Source organism: Bos indicus, chromosome 8 (genome assembly GCF_029378745.1).
Source record: "Bos indicus isolate NIAB-ARS_2022 breed Sahiwal x Tharparkar chromosome 8, NIAB-ARS_B.indTharparkar_mat_pri_1.0, whole genome shotgun sequence".
NCBI lineage: Eukaryota > Metazoa > Chordata > Mammalia > Artiodactyla > Bovidae > Bos > Bos indicus.
Genome location: NC_091767.1, coordinates 45,734,061 through 45,756,614, shown reverse-complemented (window position 1 = coordinate 45,756,614; position 22,554 = coordinate 45,734,061). Strand labels below are relative to the sequence as shown.

General features: G+C 43.4%; 1 protein-coding gene across 4 annotated transcripts in view; it reads left to right on the top strand.

Annotated features, from left to right (window-relative positions):
- Nucleotides 1–6,842: 6,842 nt before the first annotated feature.
- APBA1 (amyloid beta precursor protein binding family A member 1) overlaps nt 6,843–22,554 on the top strand; it is a 239,470-nt gene continuing 223,758 nt past the window's right edge. For 3 of the 4 annotated variants that reach the window (XM_070794621.1, XM_019966049.2, XM_070794622.1), the window contains exon 1: nt 6,891–7,031. The gene's annotated coding sequence lies outside the window, so the exon portion shown is untranslated. Of the gene's footprint in view, nt 7,032–22,554 lie in introns of all 4 variants that reach the window. The other variant, XM_070794620.1, reaches the window with a different exon arrangement.

Sequence of the window (22,554 nt, the reverse complement as noted above, 5' to 3'; positions counted from 1 at the left end):
TACTAGGTGTTTGGTAGAAGGAACACAAAGGGAATATAACTGACATTTAGTCACTAATCTTTAAGTTTTCAGGAACTAATTGGGGAGGTGATACATCAAACCCAGAACAAAATACCTAACAGAAAATAGGACTAGAACAGTGATTTTTAAATTACACTTTCATGTGTTAGTGTTAGTGTTGAAGCAGCACTGAGGGGATCTCCTGCCTGAAATGAATAATGGTTGCCTATTTCTTAAACTGATAAAAAAAAAGGACTGGTTATCAGAATTTTCTCAATCATTATTAAAATTAGTAAAGTGGCAAAAAGATATAAATCTATAGCAAACACATATTAAGAGAAAATTTTTCTGAAATTGCTGAGCACTTAATTTCCCAACTTCTTATTTTTAAGTAAATACACTCCTGGTTGCAATGTTATATTTTATCTAGAACACATGGTCATATTTTCTTCCAGTCAAATTGTTCCCAGTGTGTATGATGAATTAAATATGTCAATATTTTATGCTGCTCCAACCAGATGACCATAATATTCAGCTGTCTTACTACTGACATAACATGGGAAACAACAAGTGCATAAGCAGATGTTAAACAGAATGAGCAAACAATTTGATCAATTTTTGTCTACTTATATCCTGACATTTCAAAGACGCGGTAAGGCTCCCAGTGCTTCAAACAAACGCTCAGATAGTAAGGTACATCAATGATAGCAACACAGTCTGAAAACATTTTCTTCAAGTATGTGGTATTTGAAATAAGCCTGAAGGATAAATCAAATTTGGAAAACTGCTTTAGAAATGCAAAGTGACCCAATAGTTATTTTGGGATGTCACTAGGCATCTGGTGGTAATGTTAATTTTTACAACCACATTTTTAGTAACCTTATTTTTTCAAATTGTTAAGGTCATGTGTATAGTGTAAAATTTTTTTAAACTACTACAACACAGAAAGAGGAAAAGAACAGTACTACTCAAGTGGACTACCGCCAACATTTTGATGTACCTTTTTTTTTCTATGCACTTTTCAAAAGTTTTGATCAACTCTCTACCTAATGTTGAATCCTGATTTTTAAAAACTATGATGAGAACATAAGCTTGTATTTCTTCCATATTATTAAAAAAATCTATGGACATAACATTTTTAATGGCTGCATTATATAACACTGTAAAGACATATTCATCTATGTACTAATTCCCTTATTATTGTACAGTTGGGTTAAATTTTCTCGTTTTTCTCTAGTACAAGCCTGAGATGAACAAGATAGTTGTTTTCCTTTGCTTCTGTCCATTTCCCCCTCTTTGTAGTAGTATTTAGGTCTTTTTCTATTATTAACCATGTGGTCTGGGGAGAACTGACCCAGCTACAGGGGTGGGAGCCTTGCTGTTAGTCATGGAGGTTGGTTCAGGAATGGGCACATAACCATTTAAATAAGACAATATGATCCCATGACACTTCTCATTCAGAAACTTCATTTTCAGTGGTAGAATTACTATGTGCGGAAACCAGAATATCTTCCAGTGCATCAGATACACATAGCTACAGTACAAAATTCTGATAGGAACCATTAAAGGGTACAGTGAATGTGATTCAAGGAAGAGAGAGAGGGAACCTGACCTATTTGAGGAATAGAAAAGACAAGGATCTGGCTGAAACCAGGGCAGAATGTATATCTAGAGGAAAAGCTGGTGAAATAAGAATCGATGTGTAAAAGATTCATGGAAGTTTAGGAGATACACATTTCATAATTGTTTATTTTGTCCATATACTTAAAATTCTGTGACAAAAGTAACAAATTGAAAAGGTTGCTAGATTATCTAATGCTAACAAAGCTGAAATCCTCAAGAAAAACCTCACTACCCAAAGGTTGCTGATTATTTGTTCTACACACAGACTCAGCTCATAAGACTTAAACTCAAGGCCTGAGATAGAATGCAATTGATACGGACTTGAAATCCAGGAAAAGAATCTACCATTACCAAAGTAAATGTCGCTTGAGCCTTGCAAGAAAAGCTATGACAAACCTAGACAGCATATTAAACAGCAGAGTCATCACTTTGCCGACAAAGGTCTGTATAATGAAAGCTATGGTTTTTCCAGTAGTCATATACGGATGTGAGAGCTGGACCATAAAGAAGCCTGAGAGCTGAAGAATTGATGCTTTCAAATTGTAGTGCTAGATAAGACTTTTGAGAGCCCTTGAGACTACAAGGAGATCAAACCAGTCAATCCTAAAGGAAATCAACCCTGATATTCATTGGAAGGACTGATGCTGAAGCTGAAGCTCCAATATTTTGGCCACCTGATGGGAAGAGCCGACTCAATGTAAAAACCTGATGCTGCGAAAGGGCAGGAGAAAAGGGGGCAGCAGAGGATGAGGTGGTTGGATGGCATCACCAACTCAATGGGCATGAGTTTGAGCAAACTCTGGGAGATAATGAAGGACAGGGAAGCCTGGTGTGCTGCAGTCCATGGGGTCACAAAGAGTCGGACAGGACTTAGCGAGTGAACAATAACAAAGTATCCAATGAGACATGTCCAGTTTGGGCTGTCCAGAATCATAAAAGAGGATGAAAGACATGGTCACACTCTTTTAAAATGTGAATGAATTTAGTGAATCCTAGAATCTTCAGGTCTTTGCTGATGAAAAGAAACCTAAATGAGTAACAGTTCATGGATCCCTGCCCTCTTACCAGTGACAGACAGTGTTTGTGCCACTAAGATATACTTGTAAGTACAGAGCAGGGTGATGGAGTTTGGGAACATGGAGATCACACTAAAGAAAATTATGAAATTATCTATAAGCCACTGGGAGACAAACTTGGCTTGCTTATATATAGGAGGCTCTAGACTGGCATGCATAGAGACTTCATATCCACATGCAATCCTGGACAAGGCCTAATTTAAACCCAAGTCACTTGGCACAGTTTCTATAGTATTGTACCTGCTACAATGGCTGGCAGGGTGCCAGTGTTTTATATACTGGCTTCTGAAACCTTGAAGTGCAGTTCTGACCCTTGTTAAAATTAGGTGGGTACACATATTTGAAATGCTTATAAGAATACCTATAATAAAATAGAAAATACCAATAAAGCAGGCACAGGAAAACTATAGATAGAATAGAAAAACAAGACCAAAGGAAGAGCTATGACATAGATAAGAATGCCATATGAATTTACCCTTTTCCTACAATGACCTGCAAATTAGGCTTGAGTTTCCTGTCAGCCAAGGCACAAAGAGTAGCTTGAGCACTTCGGACAACATTTGTGCTCACCAAAAGAAAACAGGCATTTCTGGTTTTTTGTGGAAGGTTCAGGGGAGGAGAAGGGAGGGAGTTTCTAAGACGTGACTATTAGGTAAGCGGTTAGTTTAGAGGTCTCTAGAAAGTGAAAGAGAGTGAGTCGCTCAGTCGTGTCCAACTCTTTGCGACCCTGTGGACTGTAACCTACCAGGCTTCTCCGTCCATGGGATTTTCCAGGCAAGAATACTGGAGTAGGTTACCATTTCCTTCTCCAGGGGATCTTCCCGACCCAGGGATCGAACCCGAGTCTCCTGCAGAAAGTGAAGAGGAACTAAAAAGTCTCTTGATGAAAGGAAAGAGGAGAGTGAAAAAGTTGGCCTAAAGCTCAACATTCAGAAAACTAAGATCATGGCACCTGGTCCCATCACTTCATGGCGAATAGATGGGGAAACAGTGGAAACAGTGTCAGACTTTATTTTTGGGGGCTCCCAAATCACTGCAGATGGTGACTGCAGCCATGAAATTAAAAGACGCTTACCCCTTGGAAGGCAAGTTATGACCAACCTAGATAGCATATTCAAAAGCAGAGACATTACTTTGCCAACAAAGGTCCATCTAGTCAAGGCTGTGGTTTTTCCAGTGGTCATGTATGGATGTGAGAGCTGGACTGTGAAGAAAGCTGACCACCAAAGAATTGATCCTTTTGAACTGTGGTGTTGGAGAAGACTCTTGAGAGTCCCTTGGACTGCAAGGAGGTCCAACCAGTTCATCTTAAAGGAGATCAGTCCTGGGTGTTCATTGGAAGGACTAATGCGAAAGTGGAAACTCCAATACTTTGGCCACCTCATGCGAAGAGTTGACTCACTGGAAAAGACCCTGATGCTGGGAGGGATTGGGGGCAGGAGGAGAAGGGGATGACAGAGGATGAGATGGCTGGATGGCATCACCAACTCAATGGACATGAGTTTGAGTAGACTCCAGGAGTTGGTGATGGACAGGGAGGCCCGGCGTGCTGCGATTCATGGGGTCGCAAAGAGTCGGACACGACTGAGCGACTGAAGTGAACTGAACTGAAGCTGCCATTACAATGATTACTTTCTTTTATATGGCACTTAATACTGTGCAGAGTCATTTCACACACTTTCTTTAATCTGCACAAAAATCCTGTGATGCAAGATTGAGGGAAATATGTTACATTATTAAAGCAATAATGTATCTCTTATTCATGAATCAAGGAACTTTGCCTCAATGTAAGCACAACAGAAAAGTAGAAAATAAGCATAACAAACCAAATGACACCAAGTGTATGCACAGAAAAAGCCTCTTACTCAACCTGAAATTCTCACAAGATTAGTTCATTTCTTCCCTAAAACACAGCAGATTAAAAGTAACAAAGTAGGCACTACTACAGAAAGACCACAAAACTAGTATGAATGGAAGCAGAGGCAGTAACTAAAAACAAACAGAAGAACAGTCCGTGTAAAAACTGAAAACCCTAAATATTTACCGAATATACAGGCATGGATGTCGCAACCCTCCATGAAACACTTCTTCACATAGTTCCCTCACCCATTTTTAAGAAACTAAAATGTGATCATAATCACTCACTCCCAACTCTTACAGTCTTGCAGTGAACTTCCAAGGCACACAGAATAAAATCCTTATTCAAAAAAGGCCCCCAAGGTTCTGGCTGCAACTGCCCATCTCTCATTCCTTCTCACTTCAGGCGCACCTGGGTGGGCTTCTGCACATTTCCTTCTGTCTACCTGGAAGTGCCTCTCCTGGGCAAACTGAAAAGTCATTTCCCTGTAGAGCCTTACCCAATCTTGTAGTTCATATTAGGTTTCCTTGTAAACCCTCAGCACCTTTGCATTTGAGAACACATCACAGTTGCCCTTATTCATCTGATTGTTTTAATATCTGTTTCCTCCATTGTTCTATGAGCTCTGGGAGAACAAGGACCTTGTCTGGCATAAATATCCAATAGTTGCTGGGGCAAAAAATGAATATGTAAGATTACAAGATGAATAGATATATCTTCCTAGTATGTGCTGTGCGGTGCCAAGGGGCTTCAGTCTTATCCAACTCTGTGCGGCCCTATGCGCTGCAGCCTCCCTGGTTCCTCTGTCCATAGGATTCTCCAGGCAAGAATACTGGAGTGGGTTGCCATGCCGTTCTTCCGGGGATCTTCCCAACCCAGGGATTGAACCCAGGTCTCCTGCATTGCAGGTGGATTCTTTACCACTTCACCACCAGGGAAGCCCCCTTCCTAGTACATAATATTTCAATTTTACTAAAAGATCTTTTTTGGGGGGCGGGGGAGAAGCTATTTTTTAATTAAAGCGAAAAAGAGATTTATGGAATAGAATGGAAACGTGAATTTTAAAGCTAAAACCAAGACTTTGATAATGCTTTTCTGGAGGCATTCGGCTTAATATGGAAACAGTGTGATAAAAGAAAGAACCCTTTCCCAAGAAATCTGGATAACCAGAGCTTATCTTCATTTTACCAGATAAGAACATATGTATGAAGATGGCTTTGTGCAAATATCATTTCTTATTATTACTGAGTATTCGGTGAAAAAGGAAATGATTTCACTCATATTACACTGCCAATTACAGGTGAGGCCGGCACCGGAACCCAGGTCTCCTGAGGCCTGTCCATCCCACTGCTTTTCATTAACGCACAGCACCTGCCACCTGGTCCCTGCTGCCAAGGTCCCCGCCTTCCTCCTTCCCAGGCATATCTGGGCTGATACCCTAAGCCAGGCTCAACTACACTCCCGGCATCATAATCCAGAGGCTTTCTTCTCTTCCCGCAGGACTGGGCAGTTCCCCTCAAGAGCTGCACACGCGGTCAGCGCCGCTCCGGTCCGAACCCGAGTGGCTCACTCCCTAGTGGCGAAATCGCAGGCCTGCAGCCGGCTCCAGACATATCAGCAACCCTCTTTTCTTAGGGGGCCTTGTGTGCCTGCCAGGCAGTGCAGTACAGGCATCATTTTAGGGGCTGGAGGAGCGGGAAAGCTCGGCAGTAACTCAGTTAAAGGAATACCCCTCAGGAGCCAACGCGGCGGCCGGGATTTGAGGTCCGGCAGCGCGGCCTGTTTCTGCGCGCAGACATTGGCTGCAGCTGCTGCTGAGGAAACCGGGGACCCTCTGGGCTTCCACCGAAGAGGGTGGAGATCCCTGTCAGTCCCCTCGGGGAAGCAGCCGCATTGCCCACTCCGTGAGGCGACGCGAAAGCCAGAGGGATGTCCCGGGAGCTCCGACGGAACCCGCGCACGCCAGAACGCGCCTGCCAGAGCTGAGGCGCGACAGTCAGCGACAGGCTGTAGAGCCCCTCACGCCCACCAGCCCTTGGGCTGGGGGCGCTTCAGAGGCTGCGCGTGGAGGACGCCGCCCGGCTGCTTCGTGCGCGCGCGCCGCGCGTGCGCGCGGGTGGGCGTGGGAGGCAAGGGCGCGCCTAGCTCGCGCCGTGCGCGCGCGCTTCCCCCACCCCGCCCCGGCGCCCTCCCTCGCCAGCCTGCCGGCTCGGCCCTGGCGCGCGTCACGAGGGGCGGGAGGGTGGGGAGAAGGGGGTGGGGCCGCAGGACCGGAGGGGCCTGAGCGGCTGCTGCGAAGCCCCAGCCAGAGCTGGGCGAGGGCGGCTGCGGTCGCTACGGCGGCGGCGGCGGGAGAAGATGGTGGCGCTGGAGGTAGGAGCGGCTGGAGAGGAGCTTTATTCCCAGACTTGGCACCAACGCTGTCGTTAGCGCCGCCTGCTCCTGCGGGCCCGCGGACCCAGCTGTCAGGCAAGGTACCACCTCCAGGGAGGGTTGGGTGAATGGGGGGTCCCGGTGCTGATGCTGCCCCCGACGGGGCCCCCGTCCTCGCCGAAGGGCGCCCCCGGGCGCCTGCAGGGAACAATAGTGCGGATGAGAGGGGACAGCCGGCGACATCCAGGGAGGCAATGCCTAGAGCCATCGAGCTAACGGGGCGGGGGAAGGGGGCGTTGAGGATACGGACGCCTGGTGTCCTGTGCGCGCTGACATGCCGTGCTTTCGGGGCAGCGGTGAGTCTGATGACAGTCATGGCAGGAGTGTGTGTGTGTGTGTGTGTGTGTGTGTGTGTGTGTGTGTGTAAAAGGTAGAGTCGAAGGGATGGGGGTGGCGGACCGAAGGTGTTGGGGGATGACATTTCCAGGAATCCCCGCTAGGATCCCTCAGCTCTCGGCGGACTCTCCGGGAGAAAGAGTGTGGTGATGACAACGGTGAAGTGAGCAGGATGCACTTGGTGTGTGAGTGTGGAGGGAGGCAGAGGCGTGGGTGCGGATTTGTAAAATCCCATGTGTGTGAATCTATGTGTGTGTGTGTGTGTGTGTGTACTCGTATGACTGCAAACTGCTCTCCAAACCCAGAGATCTGTGGGTGCCCTGACTTGCTGTCACCCGCTGACTGTGGGACAATGTTATTTCTTCCCTGAAACTCTGTTCACAGTCTCTGTTCTGCTCCCGCCTGGGGATGGCCGGCTGTAGGGATTCTCACTTCCCTTCGTTTCCCCTCATTTCCCCTTTTCCTTCACATGTCGCTTGAGATGGGGATGTGAAAGTGTGCATGTGGCTTTGGGCACATGGCAGGGAAACAGTATAATGGTTACCTTTCCTGGGCTTGCTGGCAGTCAGGTTTTGAAGGGAGCTTCCATCCTGTGACACTTCTTTCCTCAGCTCCTAGTCTGTAAGGGTCTTAGATGCCCTGACTCTGCAATTTCTATTGTTTTTCTCTTGTCTGACCTGAAGGAGAAGGGTCTAATGGCCACTGTCCCCACAACTTTGAATGTCAACTAAACCTTCTCGATCCACATTTAAACACTGCAGATCTTATGGTTGAAGAATATGGTCTTTATCTTGGATCTTGTAGAATGAACTCTGAAGGTGTGTATGAGAGATGAGGGGGTAGTATTTTAACAGAAAAAAAAAATCATTGAGAAACTGGTCCCCCGCCCACCCCTTGGTCAGCATCACAAGCAGGGCGTTTTCCTTAGGAAAAGGGATAGTTTATTTCTAATGCTAGTGGCATCCACTCTTCCAGCTTTCACAATGGCTAGGTGGTACCATGTATTATTGGGGAACTAAAATCCCCCAAGCTTCATAGTGATGGGGTCCCAGGTTAGTGAGTCTGCTTTCCTAGCCAGTGTAGCCTGCAAGTAGAAAATTTGGAGAATGTCAGGCTGGCAATAAGTCACCCAGTGGGAGCCAGGACACGGAATTGCATCCAGGGTCTATAGCTGTTTAATTGTCTCTGCGTGATAAAGATCCGCTTATGTGGGGTTGGGTTGAGAGAGACACGAAGGGAGATATTGTATTCATATGTGCGTCCACTGCAGTTTGACTCCCCAGCTCCTGTTTTTCTCCTGCAGTGTTTATAAGAATGATGCACCTTTACACTTTATATCTTGATACTTATTTATTAAAATGTTGTGGAACTAGATTAACCTGCTTAGAACATATTTGAATCATAACACCTTAAATTCTACTGCATTGCTGTCAGAATCCAAACTGGCTGCCCCAGTCCTCTTGAAAAGCCTATAGCAGTCATAGCTACACAAGTAGGTATACAACATGTTGGCATCAGATGTTTCTTTCTCTTTTAAAAAAATTTTTGTTATGTTTTGCAGAGGTTGCATTGAAAATAATAGAACCAGGGCTGTCCACATATGCTTTTTGTCTTCCCATTTGTCTTCTCTTAATTAATGATGATCTGTAGACCAGGTTTTCTTGGAGCTGTGAACATTAAAATAAATTTCCTCATGTCCTTCAAGTCAAGCCTTCTAAAATTTTAATGTGAGGTTGTTGGATCGCATCCAAAGTTTTACGATAGATTTATAAAAATGAATTTGGAATCTTAGTCCTTAACTCTCTTATTAGTTCTGCCAATTTCTTTCTGAGAAAAGTACTTTGGAACGTAAAAGGCATTCTAAGAGGTTTTTGCTATTTTTTTAAAGAAAAGTTTATATGTGCAAGTAAAATCCAGAGATATAAATGTCTTACCATAAAGTTTAAGAATATTAGGAATTATCAAGGTAAATAAACTGTTTAAAGAAAGAATAATTATACAACAGCACAATTGATGACTCAGGAATTAGTGATTTCCTTTCTAACCTGTGATAATTTTTAAAATTCAATGCCTGGCTTTCTAAAGATTGCACTATTAAGGTTAATGATACAGCTTGAATCCTGTAATTCAGTCTGTAAATAGTTGTACCTTTTGCTGTAGCCTGAAGCAAGTCATTTGTTTTGCATGGATGTGTTTTCTTTCTTAAAGGAGCATTAATTCTGTTCTTTTCCACTATAGGGTCACTTAAAGAAGTTTGTTTTTTAGAAGATTTGGGAATAAAAGACATCTGAAAATTGACCTGTGGGGTCAAAAGGAATAAACTGTGGTACCGTGGGCGAGGTTGAACTTACATCCTATAAAGAAAAAGTAATTGTTGTTAAAATTGAGAGACTTTCAACCACTAAAATCCAGAGTTAACCCTTTAGGTTACAATCATTAATTTACAAATATTTACTTGTTGCCTACAACATCTTAGGCAGTGTATACCTTTGGATAGAGTTTGAGAAATGTTATGATGGCTGGAGATTTGAAAAATAAGGAGACCTAGATCCTGCCCAGAGGAAGTTCATGGCCAGGAAGGAGAGACAGGTCATGCAAGTAAAAATGGTGGAAAGTGGTGAAGTGCTGAAAAAGCTATATGCCTGTAGAGCTCTAGGAGTTCATGTGATACAACAATGACTTCAGAAGGAAGAAAATCAAGAAAGATTTGGAAGAATGAGCTTTTGAGCTGAGATTTAAATAGGTGGGTTTTGAGCTGGCAGGGAACGAAGGGCATATTTGTGGGAGGAACAGCATAGCAGAGGCCTGGTGGTGGGAAGTGTGTGCCCATTCAGGGAATAGAATGAAAACGAAGTTGCTCAGTTGTGTCCAACTCTTTGTGACCCCATGGATTGTAGCCTACCAGGCTTCTCCGAACGGTGTGCTTAAAATTCTTTCTCAATTAAACTGGGGGGGTAAAAAGAATGGTGTGTGCTGGAGCATAGGAGATGCCCAGAGATGAAGTAAGAGATAAGGAAAAGACAGTCATTCAAGGTTGTGGGGCAACTTTTATGTGGATTTTATTCAGTTACTGCCAGGGAGCCTTGGAAGGTTTTTGAGGATGAAGGTTGACAGAACTATAACTGAGCTTCACAGTGACAATCTTGAATTGTGTTGGATGTAATGAAATGAGGAAAGAACGGCAGTAGAGAGACAAGATAAGCTCTGTTGTTAAATTAAGGGTCAGAGGAAATGAGAGAGTGAGAGTGAAGGGAGAGAGCAAACTCAAGAGACAGGGTACAAGAATAATCTGAACACTGATCAGGGAGATCAAAGGTCATTGTCAGGCTCAGCTGTGAGAATGATTGGGTCATTGTCAAGAAATCCTCCTTCAGAGGAGGATGAGGAAACTTCTTTATAAAGAAGTTTCATTTTGAGCCTGACAGGTTTGTCCAAATGAAGGGACTCCAGTACAGGTATAGGTTTTGGAGAGAGGTTAGAGCGACAAAGAGAGATTTGTAAGTCATTTATTTAGGAGCAGTTTTAATGTCTCAGGGGGGCTTCCCTGGTGGCTCAGAGGTAAAACGTCTGTCTGCCATGCAGGAGACCCGGGTTCCATCCCTGGTCAGGAAGATCCCATGGAGAAGGAAATGGCAACACACTCCAATATTCTTGCCTGGAGAATCCCATGGACAGAGGAGCCTGGTAGGCTACAGTCCACAGAGTTGGACATGACTGAGCGAGTTGGACATGACTGAGCGACTTCACTCACTCACTTAATGTCTCAGGAATGACTGATAAAGAGAGTGGAGCAAGAAGAGGCAAAGGCTAAGGGTAGGCTCCTTGGAGGACATCTGGGTTGGAGGGGAAAAGAGAAAAAAGAGGTTATGAGCATTAAACAAGGGGCGGTTGGAGGAATGCGGTGGCAGTAGTGTGGTGTCATGGAAGCTGGGGAAGGTGAGGGAGTACCACCCTTCCTACATCACGCCCCAAGCAGGTGGAGGCGCAGGGAAGGAAGAGCCGTTGGGTTTGACTTGGCTTTCCTTGATTATCCTGAGGCAGGTGGAAGTGTACCCACGCTGTGAGGGATTGAATAGGGGAGGGTGATGCATATGGAGAGCAGCGAGGACAGACTTCCTTTTTAATAAGTAGGATGAAGGGGAGAGAGAGAGAGTTTGCTACATCAAAGGTAGGGCATGGTGTAGGGAAAGTAATGTCTTAGTATAGGGACACCTGAATCTACCTTATAAGTGGAGGAGAAGAAACCAGTGAAGGATAGAGATCAAAAGTGTAAGGGAGAGGGTAATGGGAACTAATGGGAGAGGCTAACTAATGGGGATGCTGATGGGAACATAATCTTTAAGATAGGACTGTTCAAGAGAAGGGCTCTTTTGGGACAGAAGCATGGGAAATTTGAGATGAAAAGAAAAGAATTTGGCCATGGTCTTCTAAGTCAAGTCAGAGAGAGCTGGGCAGGGTTGAAGCCATGGGTAGAATAATAAAGACTTAGACCAAGTGTTGTGGGAATGTAGTGGTGAGTTAGTTAGGGGTAAATAAAAGATTATTACCTGACTATGAAGGCCTCCTGTGTTTGGAGAGCATAAATTTGTGGTAGAACCAATTAGTCCTATATAATTAAAGTTTGACAACTGCTTATATAATTTTTGTTATTAAAATTAATAGCATTAAATTTTGTTAAATACAGTAGCTCCTCCTTCCCATAAACTCAATGAAAAGAGAAAAATGTTTGCCTTTAAAATTAGCTGAATAAAAGACCCCACCTGAAGTATTTCCTATAAAGATTTTCTCTCAAGGATTGCTGACTTCAGTAAATAATGGAGGAAAATTTAAGTGTTTTTGAAAAGATGAGCTTTCCCTATCTGCAGTGCCAACATATGGCAAAAGAAAAATCAAATATAGCTCTTCTCCCAACACCATGCCTATTGTAAGTGCTCAGTAAAGTTTTTTTGCATGAATACATGAATAAATTAATTTTTTGGTAAAGATAGGTATAGTATCTAAGATCTAAAATTTCAGGATTTCTTTCTTATTTACATCATGGACATTGAATAAGTTGCATTCCATGGCCTGTTCAAGTTCATGACAGCATTAAAACTTTTATTTATTCATACCTGCTACATACATTGAAGCTTTACAAATTTTTTTTCACGAAATAATTCTGTATGCTTTAGACCCTCAAAGGGGGTCTACAGGGTCATGTGTGATTCCAGACAAATTTATAGAAATCTGACTGTGGTGAGTGTTGATTTTGAGGTTTTAATGTTGAAATCATTTATTCATTCCTTCAACAAATGTTCTCTGAACATCTTCTCTCCACCACTCACTATTGTTGGTGCAAAGGATAGAGCAGGGGCAAGAAGGTCCCTACTACCACCGACCTTTTAGAGGAAGGGATTAAAAAATAAATAAGCACATATATTTCAGGTGGCAGTGAGTGCTATGAAGAAGAAAGCAAGGAAGGAGTAGAGTGTGGAGTGTAGGGGTGGCTGTTACTTTATAGTGGGTGGTCAGGGAATGCCTTGAGCTCAGAGCTTAAAGAGTTGAAAGAGTGAGCCATGCAAGTATTTGGTTGGCCAAAAAGTTCATTTGAGTTTTTCTGACTGATGGGGCAGTAAGACCCGAACAAACTTTTTGACCAACCCAGTATTGGAGGGCAGGACCTTCTAGGTAGTGAATGTCAAAGGGCCTGAGACAGGAACATGCTTGGCATAATCAGGTAAACCTTGCTGGTTGCCTTGCTTCTCCTGGCCATGTAGTGTCACACAGATACATGGAGCTGTCACTTAGGGACCCTGCAATGTGATGCTTTGCCTTTCAGTATTGAATCAGTCACCTGTAAGGCTGTATCACACTACCGTGTTCGGGCTGACCTGTGGGTGAGTCGGTGCTGGGTTTTTAAAAAGAGAATATGTCCTGAATCACACATTTGAGTTAGAAAACTTGGAGAGTAGCTGTGTCTGAGTAGTGCTGAAATACTAGTCAGCTGGAAGTGGTCCCTTTCTTGAAACTGCACATTCACTCTTCTCTGGACTGAACTGTGAAGATGGCCATAGGGTTTCTTTTCTTCTTCCATATTTCATATCTCATTCTTAGGTCTAAGACCTTTGAAACTAGAGCTCTGTTTTGTTCATCTGGGCATAGAAAAACCCTACAACCCGTAGAAAAATTCCTTGCCTTAGTAAGGTATCATCAAATACTCATTGCAAAGAATGGATGAGACATTTCCAGGTATAAAGAATGGGGCTAAAGCTCTTTGACCTTGATCCCTGCAGACAGCTGTTTTTAAAAGAAGACACAAAATTTCCCCTTGGTGCTAAGTAGTTTATGCACTCATGGCCTGAGATGAAGACTTGGGTACAAATAGTCTGTTTGGGAGGTGATCCCAAGAAGCACAAATGAGGAATGGGAAAAAATGAGACAGGGAAGGAAGGAAAACAGGGAAGTAAGAAAAGAGGCAAGTTAGTGAGCAGATTTCCATTGTGGGCAGTGGAGGCGCTAGTCTTTATGATTGTCTACCACCCAGTGGGGAAGGTGGGATTTTATCCCCCATTTAATCCTGGGGGCATCAAGTCCCAAGCACTTTAATGCTGCGAACTTTGTAGGAACTGCAGAAAACCCTTGTGGGTAGTTAAGCAGAGAGGCTGAGAGGGTGGAGGTAGGAAACCAGCAGTGTGTGAGGGGAGCTGTCCAGCAGAGCCACCCGTGAACTCACAGGTGGGCTAAAAGGGCATGCTGCTGTTGCTGCTAAGTCGCTTCAGTCGTGTCCGACTCTGTGCGACCCCATAGATGGCAGCCCACCAGGCTCCTCCATCCCTGGGGTTCTCCAGGCAAGAACACTGGAGTGGGTTGCCATTTCCTTCTCCAATGCATGAAAGTGAAAAGTGAAAGGGAAGTCGCTCAGTCGTGTCCAACTCTTCACGACCCCATGGACTGCAGCCTACCAGGCTCCTCTGTCCATGGGATTTTCCAGGTGAGAGTACTGGAGTGGGTTGCCATTGTCTTCTCCAAAGGGGGATGGGGGCAGCACAACAACATCTTCTTGTGCACATTGGCACAGGGATAGCACAGGGAATTTTTAATAGTAAGAATTTGTGGGATAGCAGTTACTGTTATTTTATTTTAGGGGTTTTAATATATTGTAGCAGCTTCCTGCTCTTCAAATTTACTCATAAGCCAACTGTTGACAATCCTCAATTATCTGGGATGCACATTACCATGTATGCCCATGTATAAAGTACCCTGGATTATAAGGTAGTACCCAGTTTTCCAGCGAGGTAGTTTTTAGAAGTCTTTACATCAACTTGAATATGCACAATGTAGTGATATAGGTAAAGGATATTTTTTCTATTTAATAAATAATATTTTGTTAAATTTAATTTACTATAAACGTTTATACTATATTTAATAATCTATATTTATTAATTCACTTGCATATATTTTAAATAACCTTATTATAAAAGTAGTCATTTTAAAATATGACATTCTTCTACACTCACATTTTACAAAATCATTTATTCAAATGTTTTACATGCTGCTTTGATCAGCATCTTTTTCATCTGTAAACACCACTTTTGGCATATTCACACCTATCTAACTTGTATGTCATAGAGTACTTTTGAATGTGCATGTGATGCTGTCCTTCCATGGGGCGCCGCCCTTAATTCTAAGCCCTGTATGCCTATTCACACAGTGTAAAGACAGTTGTTTTTTTGCTGTCTTCCTATAGGTATATATTCGTGCCCTCTACAACCCAGCCCTTCTGCATGATTTGTGTAAAGTCATCCAGTACAGGCAATTATGAAGGAGTATTTACTTAAATTGGTGTTAAAATCTTGACTCCCTTCATTCATTCACCTATTCTGTTTCAATCCCATGACCTCTATAGGCATCCCTATCTAGTTTTGATTGCAGTTGTTTCTGGCTGTCTACTCCAAACAGTTCTCAGGTGACCTCTGAAACCTACATCTTTTCATAAAACCTTCAGTCTTACTAAGTAAATTTTTTGACATGGCTTTTCCCTTTAAAATCAGTGGTCATCACATCCATTATTAATTAATTGCTTGATTTTAATTCCTGTTATCTTTGAGATAATAAGCTTTTTGGCATTCAGAAGAGAGTAACTGAGAGAATGGCTCTTAGTAAGGGAGACTTTATATGGAGTTAAACACAAGATGACTTTCTCTTTTCTGAAATCTCACTTTTTGGGGAGATTAGGAATCTCATTTTGTGTATGCCATGTCATCATGGGAGGTTGTTGAGGTGTGGTGATCCTTGCCTAGTAAGTTTCCTCTCCAACCTCCTGCTCTTCTGCTCCATGGTGGATTAATTAGTGTGAAAAATACAGTAATGATTTTGTTTCACTGAGCAGTTGATTAACCGTTGTTCTGAACAATGTGACCATTTACGTTTCTGACTTTTGATAAATTTTGTATCTCATGTTCAATTCCATATTGATTGACAGATACACTTTATTTTCGAGAAGAGGTGTACTTGACAAGATGTGCATAAATCCTTTTTCTTGTAAATGGTAGCATATCTTAAATTCAGAGGAAGAGCTTATCATTGAAAGAGATTCCAATTATCAGCAATAATTACCCTCTTATGTGGCTAGTCAATGAATTAGGATTTTTATACTGGACTTACTATGTGGATCACACTCTATTTCAGTGCCTTTAAACTTGTTTAACCAAGACCTCTCGTGAGAATATAGTTTATATCATAGCCTAACAATATAGATGAGTGTGTTTAAACACACACACACACACAAACATATCACTGAAACAAAAATTTCACTTGACAATACTGGTCCTTTATTATGTGTGAAGCACTTGGATATTTTCTGTTCTTTTCCATTCTATTCTATATGATTGTCAACTCACTAAGCTTATTTCAATTCTAATGGTTCCTGACATGCAGTTGAAGAAACACTGTTCTATTGTATTATATCCATCAGAAGAGTGCTTGTTTCCTTAAAGCATGAAATAATTTCACATCAGAGGATTTTTAAAATTTGTTTCAAATTATTAGCATATCTGTATATTTGGTAGTGTGAGTGTAGCAGGTCACAAGAATACTAAAGGGAAATTTATTTTTGAGTAGATGTTTTATTTCCAAAAGAAGAAACTATTAGTGTGGAAAGTGGAATCAGACAAGTGGATTGGTTCTTAGATCTAGTGGCTTCCTGGGCTGTATGAACCGTGCTCAGCTTCTGGGTCCTGACTGCGTGGCTGGACTGGCCGGCATTCCCAGTCTGGCTCATCTCTCCTCACAGTTCTTTCCTGCCCCCTCCTTTCCTGCTTCTTTCCCAAGCTACCACCCCCAAATCTCAGGAGTGCTAGTTATTCAGTTCAATTACTTCCTTCTCAATTTCAACCTAATATATTTCTTCCTAGATATGAAACTACTTTTTACACCCACTTCTCTTCCAAATAACTTAAAAGTACAGGAATCTTTTTTTCTCATACCTGGCATGTGTGTTGGGGGCAGGGTGGGGAGGGGGACCTAAAGAAGCGAGAATTTGTTCCACAGGTGGAATGTTTCCATAGTGTTAGGTGGTATTAAAGTCTAATCTAGTCTGGTGTTGAGGTGTGATTACACTCTTTATGGCTCTCCTGTTGTCTAGTAGAAGGACATGTCAGTTCCTATTTTCAAAGCCTAATAGGCAGGAATAGAGACGCAAACATAGAGAATAGACTTCTGTACATGGGGAGCAGGGAGGGAAGGGGAGTGTCAGACAAATTGAGAGAGTAGCATTGACATATATACACTACCACATGTAAAATAGAGAGCTAGTGGGGAGCTGCTGTATAGCCCAGGGAGGTCAGCTCAGTGCTCTGTGAAGACCTGGAGCGGTGGATGGGAGAGTGCAGTGGGATGGAGGCTTAAGAGGGAGGGAGTGTATGTAAACTTACAGCTGATTCACATTGTTGTATGGCAGAAACTAACACAACATTATACAGCATTTTTACTGCAATAATGAAGGAAAAAACCTCAATAGGTTCCCCATCCAGTAAATGAAAGCAAGTTAACATCATAGCTACAGAATGCCAGGCGTTGTGCTGAGCACTATACACAGTTAACTCACTTGATTCTCATACTGACCTCACCTACTCTTCATAACCGTATCAGAAGACTTAAATTACAGATGGGACTTGAGGCTCTCAGAGGTTCTATCAGTGACTAACGGACAGGGCAAGAGGGCCTCACCTTGGGTCCAGGGATGGGAGCAGGCCCTGACGGCTCCTGTCCCCTTTGTCCTGGGGCCCAGCAAAAGCCCCCCACCCCACCTGCCCAGCTGGACGCCCTTGTTTGTGATGCCCTGTCCCACCTGGGATGTCTCTGTGTGGGCAGCTGTTGCACCAGCATCTCGCCAGTCTCTACCTGCTGTGATGGAAAGGCTCAAAATGGATGGAGCGTGGTGCTTCCATTCATTAGCTGCCAACATTGATCAAGTCTCTCTTGACTGAGCTGAGCCTCAGCTTCCTCAGCAGTAAAAGGAGGGATGATGAAACCTACCCTTCTCTTCTCTTCCCACACAGGGCCACTGGGCTGTCAAGGGCTCTAGGAAAGTAAGGGAGATGTGTCACTCCCCTCATGATGACCTTGGGCATAAGTGACATCTCCCCACTCTAAACCAGGGGTCAGCATATTCTTTCTGAATGGGCCAGATAGTAAAAAAGGTTCCACGGGGCCGTTCAGTCTCTGTCGCCTGTCACAACTTCTCAGCTCTGCTGTGGTGGTACAAATGCTGTGTGCAACGTGTAAGGCAGCGAGCAGGGCAGTGCTCCAATAAAACTTTATTTCTGGATGCTTAAATTTGAATTTCGTATCACTTTCACTTGTCACAAAATTTTGATTCCTCCCTTGATTTTTTTCCAGCCATCTAAAAATGTAAAACCATTCCCAACTCCCAGGCACTGGGCCAGATATGTTTCCTGGAACTGAGCTCGCTGACTCCTGGTATAAATGCTCACAGCCCTGGGTACCACTGGTTAGAGAGCAACTGCAGTTCACTTTGGACTGCAGCACTGTGCTTACTTTATTCCATCCCTCTCTTGTCCTTCTACAATATACACCCACCCACTGACCTTTTTCTCATCTTCTTTAGCACTGCGAGAGCTAACAGCGTATGGATACTCTGCACATACATATATGCACATATAGTATATGCTGAATATATATTTGTTGAATATATGGTCTACATAATAAGAAAATATGTTGCTTTTCTGTGTATCTTATTTTTCCATCTTTAAAAGGAATTCTATCTATTCTCTAGTGAACCTTTAGGAATGGTTGAGTTAACATTTTGTAATTAAATTTAAGGGCTTTAGCAATCATGTTCCCCCCTCCCCCACTATTAACCAAAAAAGGAAAAGAATGTCAGGGAAGAAAGAAGAGAAAAGCAAACAGACAAAACAAAGCCAACATTTCAACACGAAAAGGGCTTATTAGAGAATAACTGAAGTGGCTAAACATTTAGATTTGGTCCCTGAGGCTTTCTGTCACTGTTGGAGCTCTGGAGGCTGATGTGCTTTGAGCCTTAGCTGCCAGCAGCCCGGCTTTTTGCTGTGCTTTACCCAAAGTTTAATTCAGGGGTCAGAACTCTGCATTAGGCATAAATAAAGATAGAATGGTAAAATGTACTGTGTCTTTTCATCTGTATTTTCTCAACATGTATCAAGGAGTCACGTCTCTTTAAGAGCAAAGCCTTGAACACAACTCCCATTTTATTTCTTAGTAGGTATGTAGGACAAGGAAATGGCAGCCCACTTCAGTGTTCTTGCCTGGAGAATCCCAGGGACAGGGGAGCCTGATGGGCTGCTGTCTATGGGGTCCCACAAAGTCGGACACGACTGAGCGACTTCAGTTTCACTTTTCACTTTCATGCATTGGAGAAGGAAATGGCAACCCACTCCAGTGTTCTTGCCTGGAGAATCCCAGGGACGGGGGAGCCTGATGGGCTGCCGTCTATGGGGTCCCACAGAGTCGGACACGACTGAAGCGACTTAGCAGCAGCAGCAGCAGGCTCAGGAGTGGAAGCATTAGGAAATACATAAATCTAAAATTTTCTTCTCAAAATGAGATGGACAAAAGCTGGATGGTGAAATTACAGTGTGCATGTGTGTTATTTTTCCAAATAGTCTGTTACTCTGTGTTCTGTCATGAAGAAACTATATATGTGTGTGTATGTGTGTGTTTAAGGGGTGAGAAGAAAGGAATGTGCTAGAAAGTTGTAACCAAAATCATTAATAGTCTATACCCCTTATTAAAATTTGTTAAGGAAAAGAACAGTTAGGTTAGCTTTCAAATAAGCCCTTATCTTTTTTAGCCTGCCAAAATGTGTTAACCTGGAGAAAAGATCCATGGCTGATGTAAAAGAAATTACTAAGTGTGCTTTCAGCTTGGTATAAATTGGCACTGCTCTGGTAGATGCTGTCTAGCCTTGAAGACAGAATGTTAAGCCAGTGTTAGAGGTGCATATTACATTTTAGTTGTGTGAGGTATTCGAAGCCTGCTTGGGGACGAATGGAGGCTGAGGGGCTTAGGATGTTGTTTGCTATTGTGTCTGAGCTGCTCCCAGTGAGACACAACATACCACTTACTGGCAGTGCAAAGACAGATTTCAAAATTGTTCTCAGTAGATGAAGGCACAGGGGTCGGGGTAGAGGCGGGCAGGCTTACCTGAGAACTGCAAGGTGTGGAGGGGGTGTAATTAACCATCTGTCTGCAGTTTCTTGTATGGAATGAGGCTCCCCTTGACGAAGTAAAGAGACTATACTTATGAAGGTGGATGATTAAGGTTTTGTTCATTATATTATCTGCACAGTGAGTCTTACTTTTTCTTCTTTTCCTGAGTTAAATTTTTTCCTCTCTTACCACCCCCTCCTTCTTTTTTCCATTCGGGGAATTACAGCGGGCTTGTTTATATCTCGCTTATTTGGATGGCTCCCTTCCATGCCAGTGGTTTTCAGCTAATGTCTGGTCATCATGGATTGTCCATTCATATTAGGGCTGTGACATGGGAGATGGCAAAGCGTCCGTATTAGTTGGCAGGGTTTGTAAAGGTCTTAGGTTGGGCCCCTCAGAGCAGAAACTAAGAAGAGGGTTGGTATGTTCAGGCACTGCTTTATTAAGGAGATGCTCTGAGAAGAGAAGCAGGGTGTGGGGGCGGGGAGGGTGTCCGTCAGACAAGGGCGTGATCTCAAAGGCTTGAGGGTGGGGAAGTTCTGGTATGATGTGGTCTCAGGACTGTCCCAACCAGAGTCGGTGGCTTTGGTGGTACGCATTGCATACCTGTCAGTCACTGGGTAAGGGTCTTGGGCATTGAGACGGGACTGTGGGGAGGGGAACATACATCCTCAGGTATTTCTGGTTCTCTATATGAAAAGGCAAAGCTGGTCAATGAGTCATGGATGCTGGCTATTGACCAGGTGAGGATTTGGATGTGATACCAACATTGTCCACCACCAGACCAGTAGCTGCTTTTTACAGTGGTCAACCAAGGAGCCAGTTCAGCGCTTCCCTGGGAATCCCCATATGCCACTCTCTTTCCTGAGAAGTGGCTGCTGGCTTCTGGTGATGTGTGTGTGTCACATGGAGCGGAGGTCTGGGATCCAACTGTCTGGTTACAGGAAAAAAGGCCTGTTTTCCAGAGCCTTGTGTACCTCCATCCTTTGCCAGGCCTGTATGCCTGGCCAGGGATTCTACAGTCTAGTCGTTTCCAAAGAAATGTGTTAAAAATCTCTTGTTTGTGGCTATTATCTCTCTGTTTCTCTTAATAAAATGTATGGTCTAGTTGCCACCTTTAACCAGAGCTACTCAAAATAAAAGCTAAAGCAGAATTGTGGACTGAAAAAACGTATCTGTTTTCTCAGAGGATCTGTTTTCTCTTCCCCATTGGAATACAATCCTGCACAGGTCCTTTAGATTTCCCTCTCTTGAGTGGTGTGAAGTCAAAACCAGCTTATTAATCACATAATACAGTCCAGTGTAATAATAAAAATTCCAAACCCCTGCCTCATTCTTGACTTTTAAAAATTGCAGTGAAACCTGAACACAGTACAGAAATCTCAAGTGTGCAGTTTGTTGAATCTTGTGTATCTGAAAACCATATAATTGGCACCTAGATGAGACACAGAACACATCCTGCCCCTCCTCCACTTCCCCCAAGCTCCCTCATGGCCATTTCTAGTTAATATCACCTGCAGCCCAAAGGTAACCACTGCTCTGTCTGACCTCTATCACCATGGAGTATTTTGCTTGCTTTTAACTTCATACACATGGAATCCTTGAGTATGTAACCTTTTGTGTCTGCCTTTTTTGTTCAATATTTTTTAGAGATTCATCCATGTTGTTTTATGTATCAGTAGTTCATTCCTTTCTGTTGTGGTTTGATAACCCATTGTGTGGGGTTTCCCCAGTTACTCAGCAGTAAAGAATCCTCCTGCAGTATGGGAGATGCAGTTCGATCCCTGGGTTGGGAAGATCCCTTGGAGGAGGGCATGGCAACCTACTCCTGTATCCTTGTCGGGAAAATCACATGGACCAAGGAGCCTGGTGGGCTGCAGTCCATGGGGTCACGAAGAGTCAGACACAACCGAGCATGAGCGTGAATCTGTTGTGTGAATATACTTAGTTTACTCTCTGATCTTCTATTGGACACTTAGGTTGTCTCACTGAAGATTCTTAAACATTTTGGTGCACATAAGCATTCATTTCTGTAGGAGCGAAATAGCTGAGTCATGGAACAGGTAAATGTTTAGGTTTTGAGATATGGCCCAAAGGTTTTACAAAGTGGTGGACCAATTTACTCCCCCAACAGCAGCTTATGAGAGCTGTGGTTGGTCCCCATCCTCATCAGCACCTGGTCTCATATCATTCATTTAGCTCTAGCCATTCTGGTAGGTGTGTTGTTGTTGTTGAGTTTGTAAGTCATGTCTAACTCTTTGCAACCCCATGGATTGTAGCATGCCAGGCCTTCCTGTCCCTCACTGTCTCCCAGAGTTTGCCCAGGTTTCTGTCCCTTGAGTTGGTGATGCTATCCAACCATCTCATCCTCTGCCACCCTCTTCTCCTTTTGCCTTCAATCTTTCCTACATCAGGGTCTTTCCCAGTGAGTCAGCTCTTCTCATCAGGTGGTCCAAGTATAGGAGCTTCAGCTTCAGCATCTTTTCTGGAATTCCCTTGCTTTCTCTACAAACCAGCAAATGTTGGTTCCTCTGCCTTTTC